Source organism: Ovis canadensis, chromosome 9, assembly GCF_042477335.2.
Source record: "Ovis canadensis isolate MfBH-ARS-UI-01 breed Bighorn chromosome 9, ARS-UI_OviCan_v2, whole genome shotgun sequence".
Lineage (NCBI taxonomy): Eukaryota > Metazoa > Chordata > Mammalia > Artiodactyla > Bovidae > Ovis > Ovis canadensis.
Window position 1 is genome coordinate 32987520 of NC_091253.1, and position 21854 is coordinate 33009373.

A 21854-nucleotide genomic window follows, 5' to 3' on the forward strand; every position below is an offset into this window, starting at 1 on the left:
ATCCTGTGTCAGCTGGTTTTCCAGTTGACTGGAATAAACTGTTTCAGAATCTTTTCTCCCTTTTTTATGTGTGATTATGTGTTGAATACACATGATTGCTTATAAAACCAAGATGACTAAGGATTAGGGAATGTATAGTCAAAATATAATGTATTCCTTTCACTCAGAACATGGAAAAAATTGCAGCAAAATAGAACAGAACTAGAAAAACAAACAAACAAAAAGAAACACTCCTGCAAGGCCTAAAGATAGAAGATATATGGTCAGTGTTTTCAAATATTGGGGGTACTTCATGACAAACAGAGACTGTTTATTTTAGGTGTATTATTTAAGACAGAATAATGACCAGTGGGTAGTCTCTATACCATGAGAGATTTTGGTTCACTTAAACCTCATAAGGCTTTGTAACAACTAGAGCTGCTCAGGGGGATGTTTTTTTAAGTGATGAGCTCCCTGTCAGGGGATTCAAGAGAAAGCTGTACAGAAATCTATCCAGATGCTCTAACAGAAAATTCCACAGGGAAGATCTTTTCCTCAAGGTCATTTGAAAACAATTGGTTGCATCTCTAAGCCATCACAGCCACTTTGCAGGCAAGAAAAAAGGAGAGGACAAAGGGCAAAGGGTCAGAGGTCAAGATGATCATGTTGTAGCCCTGCATTCTGGGAAACACTCAGGACGATGCAGGCAGTGGAGTGCAGTTTATTACACCAGCGAGCCCGAGGCAGAGTCTCCTCTCAGCCAAGGACCCCAACCAAATTTTGTGAAACCCTTAATACCTTAAGTGTACTGCTCAAGCCCACATCCCCAAATTCCTTAACTCTAGCCTGGAAAGTGTTAAAGGGAGACACAATCAGGTTACAGCCATGATTCACAATCAGAAGAGTCAGCTGGTTATACATTGTAGCCTACACCAATGGGTACCATAAAGATTACAAAGGTGATTGACTACATAAGGGATTATTATATTCTTTTTGGTGACGGGAAATCTTGGTATGGAATCTGGTGTTTATCACTCTGGGAAGCCAGTTTGGCTGTGGGTATATTATCCCCATGGCTACCAGGCATATAGTCCAAAGCTCAGTGAAAGTGCGAGATGGAGTTTCCTTCTTTTTCAAAGTGGAGTCAGCTCGGCCTGTTCCTTTCCTCCCTCAACCAAAGCGCATTTGCCCACGAGTCTGTAGCCCTTTCAGGAAGGGACCCCTGCATGGTCCTCTGGGACCCATACCCGATGCCATCTGCCTCTGTTTTGGGGACCAGAATTCTGAATTCTGACGCATGGCCCCGCCTCCATCATCATGAAAAGATGGCAAAAATAGATTCAAGTTTACTGCTTCTCAAAAAATCAAGAGTAGATTAGGAAGAAGAGGAGAATAAGGATTGAGTAGGAAAACTGTTCAGTAAATACTTGTTGACTGACTGTTTGGTTCTAGATTCTGAGACAGCTGTGTGCTACACTGTCAAGGCTGCCACTTTAAGGAGGGTGATACCTGAATGGATCTGGGGGGGTGAGGGTGCAGGGGAAGTTTGTGAATCTGGTATAGGAGTAGGGAGGTTGTAACTGGCTCTTGGAACCTGTCTCAAACACACAGCATTGGGTAAGTGTTTCATGCAGGTCTTGAGCTCTTTTTACTACAATCTCTAAAGCAAGAAAAAAGTCAAAGCTACAGTGGATTTCTTTTAGGAGTTGTGTGAAAGGAAAGGTCAGACTTTAGAAGAAATTGTAAAAGGGTGTGGATCTTCCTGGCGAAGAGGGTAAAGAGACCCTGGGAAGGGCCAGGAGGTCAGTTATAAAGCATCACCTTATCACAGACTGAGCGCATCCCAGGCCTGGTGACCAGAAGACGCACGAGAGCATCTGCCTCGTGTTGAGAAGGTCGGGCTTGGCAGCAGCTCCAGGTTCTCCTAGCTGCTGTGTGTTCTCAGTCACGTTTGACTCTTTGCGACCCCATGGACTGTAGCCCGCCAGGCTCCTCTGTCCGTGGGGTTTTTCAATCAAGAATGCTGGAGTGAGTTGACATTTCCTCCTCTAGGGGTTTGTCCCGACCCAGGGATCAAACCCGTGTTTCTTGTGTCTCCAGCATCGGCAGGCGTGTTCTTTATCACTAGGGCCAGGTGGGAAGCACATGTACGCAATAACTCCAGCTAGAAACGGAGCAGATGCCTTGGAGCTCCAGGCAGCCCATTTCACACAAGAGTGGGCAGACAAGGAGCTTAAGCAAGGTTCAGTTCCCTCTCCTTGGTACATTGCCACACTCTGCTTTTTCAACTATCAGAGCAACTTACAACATTTCATGTGCCTACCGGGCTGTGAGCCCCTTGAGGTAAAGGATTGTGTCTTTGTGTCCCTAGCTCCTAGCATTGTATCTGGCACATTAATAGTACTAAACAGCGCAGTTATAAGTGAAGTGAATGAATGAGTATTATATGATCAACTCCTTCCCCTGTCCCCTTCCTGGCTACCCCTCAACACACACAATCAGTGAGAAACCAGTGAGAGGGGAAAAAAAAAAAATCCATTTCTCTGATCAATACAGGCAAAAGAACACCAATGTTATCCCAAGAAGTCCTTTGGGCAGAAAGTTTCAAGCTGAGTGCTTGCTAGACCTGTGTTAAGGTAGTTATATTAGATAACATGAAGAAAAATTTTTCATTATCCAGATCACTTCAGTCAAAATAGGAAAAGGAGATTAAAAATGATGGACCTAAATTATCCATATCTGTTTGTCCATTCCTGAAAATTTTAAATGGATCCAGTCCACCTACACAAAATAGAGTCCAGGTATTAATGAGTCTTGCCCGTTCCTTGGCTTCCTTCTTGGTTCTTCAGCGCCTTGGCCGTGAATCCCGACACCGACACCTCCTCAGGCTCCCTCTGCTTTGTGGTCCATCATCTTTCGTCTTTGTGCACGCGTGCACGCTCTGTGTGTGTGCTCAGTCCTGTCTGACGGGGACCCCATGGACTGCAGCCCTCCAGGCTCCTCTGTCCATGGAATTTTCCAGGCCAGCGTACTGGAGCAGGTTGCCATTTCCTTCTCCAGGGGATCTTCTTGACCCAGGGATCAAGTCCACATCGTTTGTGTCTCCTGCATTGGAAGCAGATTCTTCACCACTTTGCCACCTGGGAAGAAGCCCCTTGCTTTGTGGTGTCGTTGTTCAGTTGCTCAGTCGTGTCCTACTCTTTGCAACCCCATGGACTGCAGCACTCCAGGCTTCCCTGTCCTTCACTACCTCCCAGAGCTTGCTCAAACTCCTGTCCATCGAGTCGGTGATGCCATCCAACCATCTCATCCTCTGTCGTCCCCTTCTCCTCCTGCCTTCAATCTTTCCCAGCATCTGGGTCTTTCCTAATGAGTTGGCTCTTCGCATCAGGTGCTTTGTGGTATACTTCTTCGTGGTATTCTACCCCAAATCAATTCTTTGGCCAGACCCCTCAGTGGTCCCCACTTTTGGTCACCCATGGATGTTCACTCTCTAGCTTCATCCAGGTGTAGCTGTGGACAAGCAGTGTCTCTGCTTTCCTACCTGCTTCCTGGTGCCCCTCACCAGCCAGGCTGGTCTGCCTCATTCCTAAGAGAAGGCCATTGAACAGAACCAGTTGACCTTGCTGAGTGTAATAACTGAATAATACTTAGTCTCCCACTTTTACAGTGTAAAACCTATCATATAAAGACCAATTTGTACCCCAACTGGACCAATTTTATCTGAAGACTACCTAAAGCCAACATATGGACTTCCCTGGTGGTCCTGTAATTAAGAATCCACCAGCCAATGCAGGGGACATGGGTTTGATCCCTGGTCCAGGAAGTTTTCCCATGCTATGGGGCAACTAAGCCCATGAACCAGGCTGAGCTTGCATGCTGCAACTGCTGAAGCCTGTGTGCTCTAGGACCTGAGAGCCTCAACTACTGAGCAAAGTAAAGCCTGTGCCCTAAAGAAAGGCTGTGCTCCACAACTCAAGAAGCCACTGCAATCAGAAACCTGTGCCCCACAACAAGAGAATAGCCCCTGGTTGCAGCAACTAGAGAAAGCCCATGTGCAGCAATGAAGACCCAGTGCAGCCAAAAATAAATTAATTATTTAGTAAGACAATAGTAAAGGCAATATAGAGCCTGATTTTTGCAGAAGACAATGGCACCCCACTCCAGTACTTTTACCTGGAAAATCCCATGGACAGAAGAGCCTGGTGGGCTGCCGTCTATGGGGTCGCACAGAGTCAGACACAACTGAAGCAACTTAGCAGCAGCAGCAGCAGCAGCAGCAGAGCCTAATTTTAGATATTGGAACCCAATGCAAATAACTAAAACAGTCTTCACAAAAAGGTCCAAAAAGACTACGAGTCAGTCTCCTATTTTCAGTTATGTGAGTCATCACCCCCATCAATTCCCTTTTCTGCTGTCAATTAGTTCAAGAAACAAAATCAAAATCGGTAAGAACCAAATATTTTCTTCTAAGTCAGCATCAAACTTTTCCCATTACTTACATGAGTCTTCCTATCCTACTGGTGATGGGCAGCTCATTTGAGGGTGGGTTCATGGGACCAGACAGTCAGCACCCAGTGAATAGAAGGCTTTCTTCTCTGTTTATGAGAGAAACACAACCTTTGTCTCTTATCAAGTGAACAATGACGTCACGTGCTGTTGGGGTCCTGCCCAAGACATTTCAGCTAGAGAGGATCTGTGAACTGTGCCAATGGACAGTGAGAGATATTTCTGAAGCTATGTATATACATTTCCTTAAAAACATAGGAATCACCAATTGTCATCCTATTTTCACCCCGAATTTTCTCAGTGACATTGGCCAGGTGACTTTGTTTTCTTGATGCCTAAAAGGGTTTTGTGAGTAGTGAAAAAATGCCAGAATTCTGAAGTTTTCTCAGCAGCTAGAGTTAGGGGCTTCCCTGGTACCTCAGATGGTAAAGAATCTGCTTGCAATGCTGGAGACCCAGATTTGACCCCTGGGTCAGGAAGATTCCCTGGAGAAAGGAATGGCTACCCACTCTAGTATTTTTGCCTGGAGAATTCCATGGACAGGAGAATTCCACGGACAGAGAAGCTTGGTGGGTTATAGTTCATGGGGTCGCAAAGAGTTGGACCCAGCTACACGACTTAACACACACACACAGAATGAATTAGATATTTCTTCTTCTCTGACCTCATTACCTTTTACCAGCCCATCTGCTTGAAATTAGCAGAGACCCCCACCTTCCCTGCAATGGGCTTTCTGACAATAGACCAGGTGGATGTAGGTCCCTGTCCTCTTGGGTCTCCTCGTGCCCTTCACATCCCTCCATTTTACAGGCAATATACAGCCAAATAAATAAATAAATTTCTAAACTGTACACCCCAGGAGCTCAGCTAGTCTCACCCTAGTTCTGGTCCTGGTATCTATTTAAAAGAAAACACTTGACTTGAACTGAGATGACAAAAGTATTCCTAATTCAGACCTGAAGAAGGACTAGAGGTTGGTAGGTGAGATTGAAGCTACTGTTGCCTTGTTTCTACTGCTAAACCATACACTCTTTGAGGACATTTAACGGACCTTTTACATATCTCTGGTATGGACGTTGGCACATCATGGGAACAGCTCGTAGCAGAGGCTTATTGAGTCAAGGCCTGAGGAATCATCTTAGCATCAGTGCTGCTGTTTCCTTTTTATAGCTGAGGATGCTAAGCTCAGCGTATTACATCATATCGCTTTGGTCAGATAGCTAATAAAGGATTTTAACCACTTCTGTCTCATTTCAAAGCTACCCCTCGATTTGATGGTCTTTTAAGATGATTTTCTCTCAATTAACTCTGCTAGTTTCAGAAGCGATTCGTTAAAAGTCATAAAAGGGAAGAAAAATGAAATTTGTATTCCAAATGGTAGCAATGCACATAATGATATTATTGCTTTATGGAGCCAGGGGAATAGCACATTGGATTGAAAATAGCAGCTAACAGTCAGCAAAAGATGGACCTCGGATTTTATATCCAGTACCGTGCAGCTTTGTACAGACCACTCCTCCTGTCTTGGCCTTGAAATGAATTCCTCACAGCTCTAAAAGTCTATCACTTTGAAATGGTTTTTGAGATGGCTCATGCTCTACAATTTCGAACTGTGGTGCTGGAGAAGACTCCTGAGAGTCCCTTGGACTGCAGAGAGATCAAACCAGTCAATCCTAAAGGAAGTCAACCCTGAATATTCATTGGAAGGACAGATGCTGAAACTAAAGATCCAATAGTTTGGACACCTGGTGTGAAGAGCTGACTCGCTGGAAAAGACCCTGTTGTTGGGAAAGATTGAGGGCAGGAGGAGAAGGCCACAATGGAGTTTGAATAAACTCCAGGAGATAGTGAAAGACAGGGAAGCCTGGCATGCTGCAGTCCATGAGGTCGCAAAGAATTAGACACGACTGAGCAACTGAACCACAACAACAAGTTATAATGAGCGTGGAGGTGAGGATTTGTATGTTTTCTTGGTTTATTTGGCTTCCAAGATCAGATTATGACAGTCATTACAGAAAATAGAGCTGGCTAAGGTCTGTGATCTCTGAGAAGGAAGAGAAATACAAGGAAGATTATAGCAAATGCGAAGAGAATTTCTTATGAGATGGTATTTAATGTTTAGCTCCTCCCAGTAGTTTAATTACATTGACTCCGTGACTTGTAAAACTGTATGCGGTTTTAGTCATTCAATTTGTTTCAAAGGGGATAGGAACTGAGATATTTAATTGACAGACAATGTTTACTTTGAATATTTAATTAGTGATCCGTGGCACTTGTCAGAATTGCCAATCTAGCTTTTCTAAAACGTGCATGTCAGCCGTTATCAACAAGCCATTTTATGTCAATGTTGCGTAGAAGTGATTGAGCTGGGCATTTATGCAGCCTGAATATCCTACAGCTTGGAGTTTGGCTTCTGTGGTTTCTTCTTCATCATCTGCAGGCTCCAGGACACAAACAGCAGGGCCCTGAGGAACTCGCTTTATCCTGTCATACGTTAGTCACATGATCGGGAACAAGGTGAGGATGTAGGATACCTGCTGTCAGAACCTCATAGTTTATAGACATGAAAGGAGCTGAGGAATAAGAACAAGTGTTGAGCTGCTAACAGGAGGCACCACGCCCTGGAATGCAGTGGCAATCGCAGTATTTCTGTGGCACACACGGACCTGATGCGCTTGTCATGCTCTCTTGCTTTGAGATGCTCTTGTCAGGCTCTCTTGCTTTGAGATGGGGCTGGAACTGGTCAAACACAGGACAGTAGCCCACAGGCTGAGTACCCGATCACTTGTACAGTGTGTGGAATCTTTTTAAAAAATGATACGGGGACTTCCCTGGTGATTCAGTGGTTAAGATACCAGTGTTTTCACTGGAGGGGTCAAGGGTTCGATTGCTGGTCAGAGAACTAAGATCCCACAAGCCAGGGGTGCTGCCAAAAAGTAAAAAAAAAAAAAAAAAAAAAAAGCTTAAAAAAAGAAATAAGCATTCTCAGTTCAGTTCAGTCGCTCAGTCGTGTCCGACTCTTTGCGACCCCGTTTACTGCAGCATGCCAGGCCTCCCTGTCCATCACCAACTCCCAGAGCCTACTCAAAGTCATGTCCATCAAGTCAGTGATGCCATCTCATCCTGTCTTCCCCTTAACCTCCCACCTTCAATCTTTCCCAGCATCAGGGTCTTTTCCAAAGAGTCAGTCCTTCGCATCAGGTGGCCAAAGTTTTGGAGTTTCAGCTTCAGTATCAGTCCTTCCAATGAATATTCAGAACTGATTTCCTTTGGAATTGACTGGTTTGATCTCCTTGCTGTTCAAGGGACTCTCAAGAGTCTTCTCCAGCACCACACCTCAAAAGCATGAATTCTTCAGCGTTCAGCCTTCCTTGTGGTCCAACTCTCACATCCATGTATGACCACTGGAAAAGCCATAGCTCTGAGAGCTCAGTTGGTAAAGAATCCGCCTTCAATGCAGAAGACCCCGGTTTGATTCCTGGGTCGGGAAGATCCCCTGGAGAAGGGAAAGGCTACCCACTCCAGTATTCTGGCCTAGAGAATTCCATGGACTCTATATTCCATGGGGTCACAAAGAGTCAGACACGACTGAGTCACTTTCACTTTTCACTCACTTGACTATATGGACTTTAGTCAGCAAAGTAATGTCTCTGCTTTTTAATACACTGTCTAGATTGTCATAGCTTTTCTTCCAAGGAGCCCCATGAACACACGTCTCCATTACCAACATGTCAAATGCGATTACTAATCAATGCTGACTACAAAATATATCTGTGGTACATTGACCAATACATAACCATTGACCACTCATTGATTGCAACTCTTCTGTTGATTATCTGTTCATTTAGGAAAAACAGAGACAGTTTCATTTTGTGATTTTTTTTTTTTTGCTTCATACTTTAGGTTTCGGAAACATAAAGAAAGATTCAGATCAGATGTTGTGTCATCTGATACATAATTTATAGCACTAGAATAAATGCCAGGCAATAATTATGGCTGGAGAAGACTTGTAGGACTATGTCCCAAGGGAAGAAACGGATGCCTTCCTATTTATAACTCTTTGAAATCACACCGGGCTTTGTGAGATTAAAAGGCATCCCTGGAGGTGTTCAGGAGAAGCCAGATGCCCATCATCAGGAATTTGGGGCAAAAGGCAAAGGGTTGAACTAAATGATTTTTAAGATCCCTTCTAATTTGAAGCTTATGACTCTGTGACTCTTGATGTTATAACTAATTGGCTACATGTAAAATAATTTGATTCTAAAAGGAAATCCAAAAAATACCTTCTAATATCATAAAGGAATGAGGCTATTTACATCCTGCAGTTCCCCTAAGCTTGCCTTCCACCCAGATCTTGATCTGAATGGATCCAGGGTTCTCTGGTCCATCCTTGCAGTTGCCCAAACCAGAAAGCCCATCTCTGTCCCTTCTCCGTCTCTCAGTCCCCACGGCCGGGCTACTGGAAGTTCCTGCCCAGTTTGCCAACCGAATAGGCTCATTTCCTCCCCCTCATCTCCATCCTTTCACTTCGGTGCAGTAGATCCTGTTCCTCTCCTGAATCACAGCGGCCACCCTGCACCCACTTTCGACCCTTTCCAGTCTTCTGTCCACAGTGTCCTAGGGTGGAGTTCTTCTCTTGGGGATTATTGCTTAGAATCCTTCAGCAAAGCTGAGTAGCTTCCCATTGCTCTTGAGGCAAAGGCAGAACATCCCCCTGGGATCCACCTTTAAGATCAGGCTTCTGTCTTCCTCCAATAATTCCATTCTTCATCTCCCTCTCACTCAGTTTGAGAAACTGACTTCCGTTCAGTTCCTCCAAAGACCCATGTCTCTTTCTGCCTCTGAGCTGCCCAAGTTTCTGTTCCTCCTTTTCCCAAGAAGCACTTTTCTCATTCTCAACCCAAGGAACTTTCTCAGGGAGGCTTCTTCTGCCCTCTCTTAGGTCCCAACTTGCGGCTTAGTGATAATAAATCCACCCACCAATGCAGGAGATGCAAGAGATGCCAAGTTCAGTCCCTGGATCGGGAAGATCCCCTGGAGAAGGAAATGGCAACCCACTCCAGTCTTCTTGCCTGGAGAATCCCATAGACAGAGGAGCCTGGAGGGCTACAGTCCATATCGTTGGAAAGAGTCGGACATGAGTAAGCACATGTCTTCTTTTTGTACTCTTCTTAGATAGCATATAACACTCTGTGTGTGTGTGTGTGTGTGGTGAGAGTATTTGTTCCATGTCTATTTTTCCACCAGAGAGTAGGTATGATGAAATGAAGAGTGGGTCAAATTTGCTTGCACGCCTGAATACTCTTAGCATTCCATGTTTGATAAATATTTATATGAAAATGAAAAAATGAATGGGAAATACCCAACTCTGATATTCAGGGTCAGGTGGTAATTCTAGCTTCTCTAGAGGATATATTACAATAGATTTTAATGTCCAAGAAGGTGAGATAATTGTGGGTTGGACCAGGGTTCAGATTAGTGCTTCTACCAAGCTTCTGGCCTCTTTCTTTCTGGCTCAAATCCTGGATAAGGCTAAAAATTGCAAACAAAATATTTTTGATACCAGTAGATGAATAGGAATCATACCAAGGGAAGATGAATTTGCCTTTAAGTAATAATTCCAGTGATCCTACCACAAAATCATTATGCCAATGTGATGCTTTTCTTTTAATAGTCCACATTCTGGTAAAAATACTCATGACCTCCATAGTCTTTGAATAGATGATGTCATTAAAGAGATAACCACCAATTTTATTAAACATAATTACTCTTATCTTACTGCTTATTTCTTATGGTGGATTTCAGTAAGCTTGAGTTATCAAATAAATTTATAAGATCTGTTGACCTCACGATGAGGAAGTTGACACAAATACTGGATTGGGTGGCTAAATAGCTAACTAGCTAGATAAATAGATAGGTAGATGAAAGGAAAACTTACCTAATACTAGCGAAAACTTTTGAGTCATACTGACATTCATTTGTCCTCTCAGTTTTGGGACTGAGTCTGGGAAGAATAATGAACATCATAAAAAAGTAGAATATAGTTTAATATGTTTAATCTATATATGAAAGTAAAAGTTGGTCAGTTGTGTTGGACTCTTTGTGACCCCATGGATTATACAATCCATGGAATTCTCCAGGCCAGAATACTGGAGTGGGCAGCTGTTGGCTTCTCCAGGGGATCTTCCAGACCCAGGAATTGAACCGGGGTCTCCTGCATTTCAAGCAGACTCTTTACCAACTGAGCTATCAAGGAAGCAACTTAATCTATATATTTTCTATTAAATTTTTATACCAACTCTGCTTGAATACGCCAATGACAGGAAACTCACTCCACCCCAAGAAGCTCTTGGCCTTTTGTGACACACCTACTCATAGAAAATGCTGTTTGTCACATGACGTAAGCAGCTGCCATACTTTTGTGCTGCAAAAAGCCAGTACTGCCTACAATATCTCAGATCATCATTTTCATTAATTCCAACATTACCCTTATTTCCATCATCACCATGATCATTCCTTTTCTCCTCCCTTTTTGTCATCTCCACGAGAGTCCCTGACATTTGTGTAGTATTTTGAGCCAGAAAGAAGGTGGTGTCACTAATTCTGACTGGGGACACAGGAAAATTTCACTGTAGCAGGTGAGCTGGGAATTCAAAGGTAAGATTTAGAGGTACCAACAAAATGGCATGGCTAAACAGTGAGCCCTCCACTGCTGAAAAATGAGATGCCCATATCCATACCCTCCACTATATTTTTGTTTTCAGGAAATGTCACTTGTGTATTTCCTCTCGAATTAAAGAAGATGTTTTGGCAAAATGAGTGATAAGACATGCTTTGGAACTAGAGTACTTGGGTTTGAATCCTGACACCACCACTCACTAACTTGTGATCTGGCAAGTTATTTAACTTCTTTAAGCCTCAGTTCCCTCATCTATAACATGGGGATAGTTATAGTATGTATCTTATAAGGCCAGTGTGCGCATTAACAGAGGTAATGTGGGTAAAGTCTTGGGACTTTAAACTGCTTAGGCCATGTGTGTTGTGTGTGTGTGTGTGTGTGTGTGAGTGTGTGCTCAGTCCGAGTCGTTACCCCATGGACTAAACCTCCCCAGGCTCCTCTGTTCATGGGATTTCTCCGGGAAGCTTACTGGAGTGGATTGCCATTTCCTTCTTCCCAACCCAGGGATTGAACCTGCGTCTCCTGCATTGGCAGGTGGGCTCTTTACCACTGAGCCACCAGGGAAGTCTTGTGTTACCTGTTACTCTACAGTTTGCAGTGGAAGCTTCATAAAGGCAAAGACCTTGGTTCTTTTTTAATATTTATTACTTTTTAATTTATTTTATCTATTTGGCTGCACCTGGTCTTACCTGTGGCTTGCGGGATATTTAGCTGTGGCATGTGGGATCTAGTTCCCCAACTAGGGATTGAACCTGAGCCCCCTGCATTGGGAGCTCAGAATCTCAGCTGCTGGGCCACCAGGGAAGTCCCGAGACCTTGATCCTTTAATTCACTGTCATCTTTCCAGCCCCTACAACATTGCCTAACACATAACTGATAATCTGTAAGTAATTATTGAATGAATGAACAGAGCTATTGGGGAGAGTGACAAGGCCAAAATGAAACAACTGGCAAAAGGCTCAGGCCAAAGCACTAGCGAATAGCCTGATTAATAAAAATGTATGCCTTTGATATTTTTAAACTGCTACTTCCAAATCATTTGATGGAAGGCTGAAAGAATGTAATCAAACATCATTTCTCCAGCATGGTGTGTTTTACTGAAAAGAAAAAAAAGTAAAAGAGTTACGTCTCTTTCTCTGAGTATTCTCTTTGACCTTTAAAAAATAATAGCTAAAAGAGACAGTATTGGAACTCTACTGGGTCACTATTTTGGTTAAATATTGAAGGAGGACATGTATTTCAAAGCCCACTTCTTTCCATTGAACCAACGCTTTCTCTAAATGATCCACTCACTCAAAGCACTCATACCAAAAAATACACTTGGCAGTTGTTAGTACAATTTATATTTTAAAGCTTTCTGATATTCAGTGTATCAGATGGTATAATAACTTGGTTATGGAGGGCAAGTTACTAGCCCTGTTGCTTATCAGACCTGGAAGCTTGCACCTGAAATGGTTCTTATTATCCTGAAACTGGGCAGGGTACTATCCTGGACTGTTCATTTACTAGTGGGATTTCTTTTTCTCTAACTTGGGGTACTTCTCTGTCACCATTTTCTAAAACTCTGATGAGCAAAGGAAATTAATTGTTAATAGATTGTGATTATAACTTGCCAAGTGGCACAGTGGTAAAGAATCTACCTGCCAATGCAGGAGACTCAGAAGACGTGGGTTTGATCCCTGGGTTGGGAAGATCCCCTGGAGTAGGAAATGGCAACCCACTCCAGTATTCTTGCCTGGAAAATTCCATGGACAGAGGAGCCTGGTGGGCTACAGTCCATGGAGTGACGAAGAGTCAGACATGACTGAACCCGTATGCATTATTTTACATTACAAGGCTGTTATTGCTAACTGGTTCCAGTGCCTGCCTCCAGTGGGCAATGGGGTCAGATTTGCTATTGGTCACAAGTGAGAGCAGCGTCCTCTGCCAGCTTCCCAGAGACTCCAGGAGATGGGGCAGGTCTTCTAGCATCTGGTTTCCTGGAGCTTCTCATCCCATACCCTAAAGAACGACTTTGCAAACGTATGTCCTGTACTTGAATTCAAAGCCATGGCCTTTGTCTACAGAAGGATAGGAGCAAGGAACACCAATCTGAGTGCTTCCAATCCTCTAGCTTGGCTTTCTACTGCACTTCAGAATCTCAAGCATTCCAAGTTTGAGGGGATGCTCATGCTCCCAAAAGTTCCTTCTGATCAAAGCAGGAGTCCTTCTTCCAGCTTCTTGGATGGGTCGGGAGAAGAACTTCAAGCTGAAGAAAATTTAGGAGAGCTCAGGAAGCCGTTGTGTATTCTGCAGGTTCTAGCAGATGGACCAATGGCTTTTCAGAGGATAACACCCAAAATGAATGTGTCATCAACAGAGCCCCTCCTCTGCTGCAAACCGAGCACGGCTGCCCATTTCATGCTGGTCAAGCTGGGGTCCACTCTGGCCCTCCACCTGCTGCCCGGGTTCCTGCTGCTCTCTCCCTTGTTCACTTTGCTCCAGTCTCAACTCTCCTAGAAATTCTTGAGTACACCCTCCTGGCTTTACCATCTGCTGGGGATATCCTTAACCCAGAGATCCCCATGTCAACCTCCTCTTTCACATTTTGGCAGGAAAGCCACCTTTTCGGTGGCAGCATCTACCCTGATGTTCTCGTTTAAATTTGTAACCTCTCTCTCACACAGCATCCCTACCCCACCCCACCCCACCCCACCCCACCCCACCCTACCCCACCCCAACCTACACTCCACTGTATTTTACGTTGCAGTATTTTGTTTTTATCCATTTATTTGGCTGTGCCAGGTCTTAATTGCAGCACATGAAATCTTTGACTGCTTCGATCCAAACATGCAAGATCTTTAGTTGTGGCATGCAGGATCTAGTTCCCCAACCAGGGATTGAACCTGGGCCCCCACAGTGGGAGCGTGGAGTCTTGGCCACTGGACCACCAGGGAAGTCCCCATTGCTCTATTTAAAAGCATGCTTTTTACCTTCTTTTTGTTGTTGTTCAGTCACTAAGTCATGTCCAACTCTTTGTGACCCCATGGACACATTGGGCTCTTTCTGCTTCACTGTCTCCTGGAGTTTGCTGAAATTCATCTCCATTGACTTGGTTATGCTATCTCACCATCTTGTCCTCTGTCATCCCCTTCTCCTTTTGCCTTCCATCTTTCCCAGCATCAGGGTCTTTTCTAGTGAGTCAGTTTTTCGCATCAGGTGGCCAAAGTATTGGAGCTTCGACATCTGTCCTTCCAATGAATATTCAGGGTTGATTTCCTTTATGATTGACTGGTTTGATCTCCTTGTTGTCCAAGGGACTCTCAAGAGTCTCCTCCAGCATCACAATTCAAAAGCATCAATTCAGTGCCCATCCTTCCTCATGGTCCCACTCTCACATCCGTACATGACTACTGAGAAAACCATAGCTTTGACTATACGGTCCTTTGTCAGCAAAGCAGTGTCTCTGCTTTTTAACACGCTGTCTAGGTTTGTCATAGCTTTCCTTCCAAAGAGAAACCGTCTTTCAATCTCGTGGCTACATTCCTGTCTGCAGCGATTTTGGAGCCCAAGAAGATAAAATCTGTCGCTGCTTCCACTTTTTTCCCCTTCGGTTTGCCATGAAGTGATGGGACTAGATGCCATGATCTTAATGTTTTGAATGTTGAGTTTTAAGCCAGCTTTTTCACCTTCTACCACTTCAAATAATTTATGTAGTTGTATTAGTTGTTTCTGCCAGCAGAGCAGGCCCACAGATAGAAAATGATGTCCACTTCTCACGAATGTATCCTCAAAGTCTAGAACAGTACCTGGCATGTAGTAGGCCCTTGGAAAGCATTTGTTGAATAATAAAGGAAGAAAGGAATTTCCATCATTAACTATGTCTTGATGTTTGCTCTTGTTCTCGGACACAGGCTTCTTATCTAAGTGTTAGGATTACAAGCAAAGTCATCAGACAAAAGGCAAGACATTTGAAATCTGCAAACTGGGGTCTGTATTTCATGCCTGGTTCCTCTACCTGGCCATGGATACACACAAGGATTTTCACCTCTCTGAGCCTCGTGTCTCTCATTGGAAAAGCAGGTGCCATAACCCCCATGCTGACCTATTGTGGTAAAAGTACCACACACGTAGGAGATACATAATAAATTTAACTACTATTTTTATAATGGTGACAGCTGGTTAAAGCTGTTATGTTATAAATTATTGAAAGATCAAATCACCAAAATTATAAGGAAAACAACAGGCATATGTGAAATGAGTTTTTAAAGTCTCCGTAAAATTGCTTAGATTATATTTTATCTTCTGATTTCCATTTATTGTTATGAATGTTTGTCAATAATGGAGTATATACTCCACATTATCCCTTTGGATATCTGCATGGTTTGCTCACCTTTTGGGGAGCTCTCTGCTCAAATACAACTTGATCAGAGATAGCTATATTTTTCTCCATAGCGCTCTTCACCAGTGCACAGGAAATACTATAATTTTGTATTCCTTTGGCATTTTTCTTACGGGCCAACAGCTTTGGTGTTTTGTTTTTATTGGAGTGTAATTGCTCTAATGCTGTGTTAGTTTCTGCTGTACGGCAACGTGCATCAGCTACATGTGCGCATGTCTGCCCGCCCTTTTGGACCTCCTCTCCCATCCCAGCCCATCATCGCAGCAGCAGCACGCTGAGCCCCCTGTGCTGTGTGGCAGCTTCCCGCTAGCTGTCTCTTTCACACGTGGTGGCATGCATGTGTCCGTGGTGCTCTCTCCGTTTGTCCTGCTCTCTCCTTTTCCCCCTTGTGTCCACAAGCTCGTTCTCTCCATCTGCATCTCTGCAACTAGATTCATCAGCACCATTCTTCTATTTTCCACATATATGTGTTAATATACTGCTGCTGTTGCTGCTGCTGCTGCTGCTAAGTCGCTTCAGTTGTGTCCGACTCTGTGTGACCCCATAGACGGCAGCCCACCAGGCTCCCCCTGGGATTCTCCAGGCAAGAACACTGGGGTGGGTTGCCATTTCCTTCTCCAATGCATGAAAGTGAAAAGTGCAAGGGGAGTCACTCAATCGTGTCCAACTCTTCGCAACCCCATGGACTGCAGCCCACCAGGCTCCTCCATCCATGGGATTTTCCAGGCGAGAGTACTGGAGTGGGGTGCCATTGCCTTCTCCAGTGTTAATATACAATATTTGTTTTTCTCTTTCTGACTTACTTCACTCTGTATGACAAACTCTGGGTTTGTCCATGTCACTACAGATGACCCAATTTCATTCCTTTTTATGACTGAGTAATATTTCATTGTATACATGTACAACATCTTCTTTATTCATCTGTCCATGGACATTTAGGTTGCTTGATGTAGTTTTAAGTACTTCTTACCATTTTAAGCAGTGCTGCAATGAACACTGGGGGTGCGTCTGTCTTTTTGTATTCCTTTGTTTATTGTCTGCATCCTCATAAGTAGAAGGGGTTTGGTCTCTTTTGTTGATTGACATATCCCCAGACCCTAGAGCGGTGCCTGCGCTTACAGAATTGAAGACATTGCCCTTTCTTAAGCTATTTCCCAAGAGTGTAGCTTGAAGGTTTATATAATTGGCCTGTGCCTAAGCCAGGAGCATGTGCCACAGGTAGGATCACTATATATTACAGAGTGCCCAGGACACCCCAGATTGGTGCCTGCCTCCTCTCACTCTTAAAAGTATCCAAGTTTTCAAAATAGATACATTGTCATAATAGTTATAGCATCCAAAAGAATTAGGCATGACTATTGTTACTCATTAAAGGAACATGCAGGCTTCCCAGGTGGCACTAGTGCTAACGAACGCGCTTGCCAATGCAGGAGACATAAGAGATGTGGGTTCAGTGCGTGGGTTGGGAAGAGTCCCCTGGAGGAGGGTAGGGCGACCCACTCCAGTATTCTTGTCTGGAGAATCCCATGGACAGAGGCACCTAGAGGGCTACAATCTATAGGGTTGCAAAGAGTCAGACACTACTGAAGCAACTCAGCACACACGCAAAGGAACATACAGTCTAGCTGAGAAAAAGAAATGACTTGATGGTAACAGCTGGCGGGTACTAACTGATCATTGTATGCCAAGGGATCCATGTAATCACTTCTCTCCATCACAAAAACCTATGAAGTAGGTACAGTTATTATCCCCACTTGACATGTGAGGAGCCTGAAGCTTAGAGACATTTTTAAAGCTCCATCTCCCCACATTTAGGTAAGGGGCAAAGTTGAGAATTCAAATCCCAAAGGCAGATCTTTGTACTCCTAGGTTAGTGTAGCCGACAGCATGGTGGGGTTTGTCCTTAGGTGACCTCTTTTTATCTTGCGGCGATCCTGGAAAGTTAGTTGTCCCACTTCCTAAAGCTGGCAAAATAGGCTTAGCTGTGCTCAGTAGCAGAATTAAGAGACAAACATAGAATAATATGAAAAAAAAATTGCAAACAGGATGGCGTTAGGTATGAGTCACCATGGGCTGGAGACACTTCATGTTCTTGGCTTCTGTTATATTTTTACTGCCTAATGTGTCACAAGGTATATAGCTCAGCCTTATAGACCCAAACACACGGCACTTACTCATAACCACCATGGACTTCAATGTTTGAAGAATATTTTATTTGATTCAAACATTAAATGGGTAAACTTGGAAAAGTGAGAGTAAACTAAACTCTTGGCAACAGATTCTGTGCTTGTGATAAGTCACTTTGGTCGTGTTTGACTCTTTTGCGACCCTATGGAGTGTAGCCTGCCAGGCTCCTTGTCCGTGGGATTCTCCAGGCAAGAATACTGGAGTGGATTGTCATGTCCTCTTCCTGGAGATCTTCCTGACCCAGGGATCAAACCGACGTCTCTTCTGTCTCCTGCATTAGCAGGCATGTTCTTTACCACTAGTGCCACAGATTAGCAATGTCTGTTCTCTGCTACAGAGGTTAACCAGTGTTTGTCCTTTGGTAGATTGCTATATTTCAACCACTCTATTCTGTATACTCATCTGATAAAAGAAATGCTGGAAAACTGGCTTTATCCCCTGCCTGTAAAATTGTGTAGTTGAGGAACTTTATAAAGTTATTCCCTATAAAGTTATCCTCTCTATGAATTGGGCTATTCAACTTGGACATAATGGACTCTTTTTTTTTTTTTTCATCTAAGTCAATACTATATTCATCCATAACAACAAACATGCCTTTTTGTGAAGTAATGCAGATGATAATTGGGCCTTCTTTGAAGGAGTCAAGATCAAGATTTAGGTGACTTGAGAAAATGCTCCAATTTTTGGTGTATACTGCACTTTATCAGAACAGCAGACACATTTTAAGAGAAAACAGGCTCTTGGTGAGGCACTAATTTTAGCTCAGTAGCTAATGATGAATCAAAATGTTTCTTCAAACCCGATTACCCAATAAAACTTGCCATAGTAACCATCATGTTACACAACACCTCCTTCAGGCTCACACCAAAAACTTCCCTGGGAACTGCTACCACCACCTCCTTGACAGCGCCATCTGCTCTGGAGGGAGGGGAAGGAGGAGACGGTGGGGGAGGCTGGAGAAGAAAGGGTAGTTCTGATCTCAAATCGCAGGAAGAGAGAGTCTCAGGGCAGAGATATATTGGAAAAACCATCTTCTGTGGTTTTCACCGTGACCTAGAAGTGGCTCGACCCCAGAGCACCAGGCTGAAACAAGCTATAGAGCATCAGCAAGAAGCCCTCTGCCCTTGCTCTCCCCCTACCTCACTTACTATTGGGTCACCCTCTCTGCTTGCCCTCTGCCTGGGGTAGTTGTTGCTTGCCTCTTTATTGGCCAACTCCTCCTCATTCTTCAGGTTTCCTTTAAACTTTCCACCCCTAGAGAGGTTTTTCCTGAACTATTTGATCTAAATTAAAGTTCCTACAGAGTGTTCCATAAGGAAGGGCCCTGAGAGAAGGTCTTATTTGCCATGAGACTCTAAAATAGATGTGGAGGCCACCTAGATGCTGATCAACAGAGGAATGGATGGGAAAGGTGTGGTACATATATATGACAGAATGTTACTCAGCCATGGAAAAGAGTGGAATGATGCCATTTGCAGCAACATGGATGGACGTAAATATTATCATCCTCGGTGAAGTGGGCCAGACTGACAGGGACAGATGGCATCTAATGTCACTTATATGTGGATTTTTTTTTTTTTTACAAAAGGGTACAAATGAACTTGCTTTCAAGATAGAAACAGACTCACAGCTTTTGAAATCAAGCTTTTGGTTACCAGAAGGAAAACGAGGGGACATGGTGGATTGGGAAATGGGGATTGGCTTGGCATGTGCACACTACCACGTAGAAAGTGGATAACTAATAAGGACCTATTGTATAACACAGGGAACTGTACTCAGTATTCTGAGGTGGCCTATATGGGAAAAGAATCTGGAAAAGAATGCATGCATATGTATATATTTGTGGTGGAGGGGGGCTGGTTCACTTGCTGTATACCTGAGGCTAACACAGCGTTGTGAATCAACCATACTCCAACAATAATTTTTTTTAATAAAATAAAACAGTGTCTAGGTCATTGTCTGATATCTCAGTTGGTAAAGAATCCGCCTGCAGTGCAGGAGACCCCGGTTCGATTCCTGGATCAGGAAGATCTGCTGGAGAAGGGATAGGCTACCCACTCCAGTATTCTTGGGATTCCCTTAAGTCTCAGCTGGTAAAGAATTCGCCTGCAAAGTGAGAGACCTGGGTTCTATCCCCAAAGTGAGGGACCTTGGGAAGATCCCTTGGAGAAGGGAAAGGCTACCCACTCCAGTATTCTGGCCTGGAGAATTCCATGGACTGAGTAGCCCAGGGGTCACAAAGAGTCGAACACAACTGAGCAGCTTTCACTACACTTTGCAGGTCGTTGTTGGGCCTCAGTAAATATAAAATAGGTGAAGAAAGAAGAGAACTCTCTATGACATGATCAAATCATCATCCATCTAGTGGTCTGGATGGCAAAATACACTCATTATTTAAATCATTCATTGAACAAATTTATTTGTTCAACCAATATAGGAGGCTGACAGCATTCTTGAGGGTTCTGAATACTTTCTGGTTATTACCAGTTGGGTCCCAGACCGAGAGGTGGATGAATGTTGGGAGTTTATTAAGGGGTACTTTAGGAATTAGCTCCCTTGGAAGGGAAGAGAAGAAAGTAAAACTAGACAAAGGGACAAATTGAGCTGTGAATCAATTTCATCAGCAACCTCAGTAATTCCATGGGGAGTTTGTTTGTTTTCGGCTGATTCATGTGGCATTCAGGATCTTAGTTCCCCAACCAGGCATCGAACCTGTGCACCCTGTGATGGAAGTGCAGAGTCTTAACCTGAGAAGTCCATGGGGAATTCTGAAGCCAGGATGATGTTTCTGAGCTGAAGTTATGAGCATTTATACCTCCAAGTTCATTGGTCTTAGAGAGTGACCTTGGGTGAGGAGGCCCTCTCAGCTGAGTTGATTCTCAAAGAATGATGCCAGCCCTTGGCAGGAATCCTAGGAGAATATGTGCCTGGTTCCTAGAGGGAGACCTAATGGCTCATCCCAAGACCCACCACAGTTCACTCCTTGTGCCCCTGGGGTCTACATCTTTGCATAAGTTCTGAGAGCAGTTTCTCTATGACCCTGGTGAGCCTGTCTTTCCTGGGCAAGCTTAGAAGAGGGCAGTGCCTGAGACAAATCAGTTTCCACTGTGGCAGCTGGTCTTGGGGGCCCAACCGATACACATGGTGTCCCTCCTCTTGTCTGTGTTCTAGATTCCCCTCTCCGTCAGCTGGCATCTCTGGCAGTGGTTTACATCTCTTGGTGGTTTAGCATCTCTTGGTGGTTCACCTGATGGCATGGTCCCGTTTCTAACCCTTCAGGCCTCTGAGCCTCTGGGCACCATGCCTTTGCTAGGCCAGGATAGAATTCCTGCCTGAATGATGACTCTGCTTGTCTGCTGGTTCCTTGGCGTGATGAGCCCAACATGCCAGATTTTGTAGTTTGCAGGACTGTAGTCTGTCGCCTGGTAGAAGTTTTCACCCAGTGGAAAGCTGGAACTCTAAAGCTATAGCACTCCCGGTTTCAGGCTCCCCAGGTGGGTCACTGGGAGAGACGGTAAGTGGGGTCACTCCTGCTTCCCCGCTTTATTTCTCGGACTCATGCACCCCACCTACCAGGGCTTAGCATCATGCCTTTGAAGTGTCCACTGCATCCTGGAGAGTGGCGTCCCACCTTTGGAGAGGTTGACTACCAAATGACACCAAGGTGTTCCCTTATTCAATCCAGGGCTCCCTCAGCTCCTGGGAGTGATGCAACCACTGGATCCTGCCATCCTGTGCCCATTCTCACACCCCTTCTGTCACAAAGGACATCCCGGGGTCTGACACGACACCACTGGAGACGTGTTTAATATTCTCCACAGGCCAGACCCCCACACATGCATCTATGTCCAAGCTAAGCAAAACCACCCAGGCTCATACCATCACCTCCATCTTTTAAATTTTTGAAGCTAACTCTGGAAGAAGAACCCCTTTTTTTTCGTCTGGCCTGTGCCAGGTCTTAGTTGCATTCTGTGGGATCTTTCGTTGCAGAGCACAGACTCTCTAGTTGTTCTTCAGGGTGTGGGATCTTAGTTCCCTGACCAGGGATTGAACCTTCACCCCCTGAATTGCAAGGCAGATTCTGAACCACTGGACCACCAGGGAAGTCCTGAGAGAAAG

General features: G+C 44.3%; 1 protein-coding gene and 1 non-coding gene across 5 annotated transcripts in view; one reads left to right on the top strand and one right to left on the bottom strand.

The window, feature by feature from the left end:
• ADCY8 (adenylate cyclase 8) overlaps positions 1–21854 on the top strand; it is a 233412-nt gene that overhangs the window by 9332 nt on the left and 202226 nt on the right. The gene's annotated exons all lie outside the window — the stretch shown is intronic.
• Positions 14032–14103, bottom strand: TRNAG-CCC (transfer RNA glycine (anticodon CCC)). The gene has a single exon. It is a non-coding gene; the product is annotated as a tRNA-Gly (tRNA).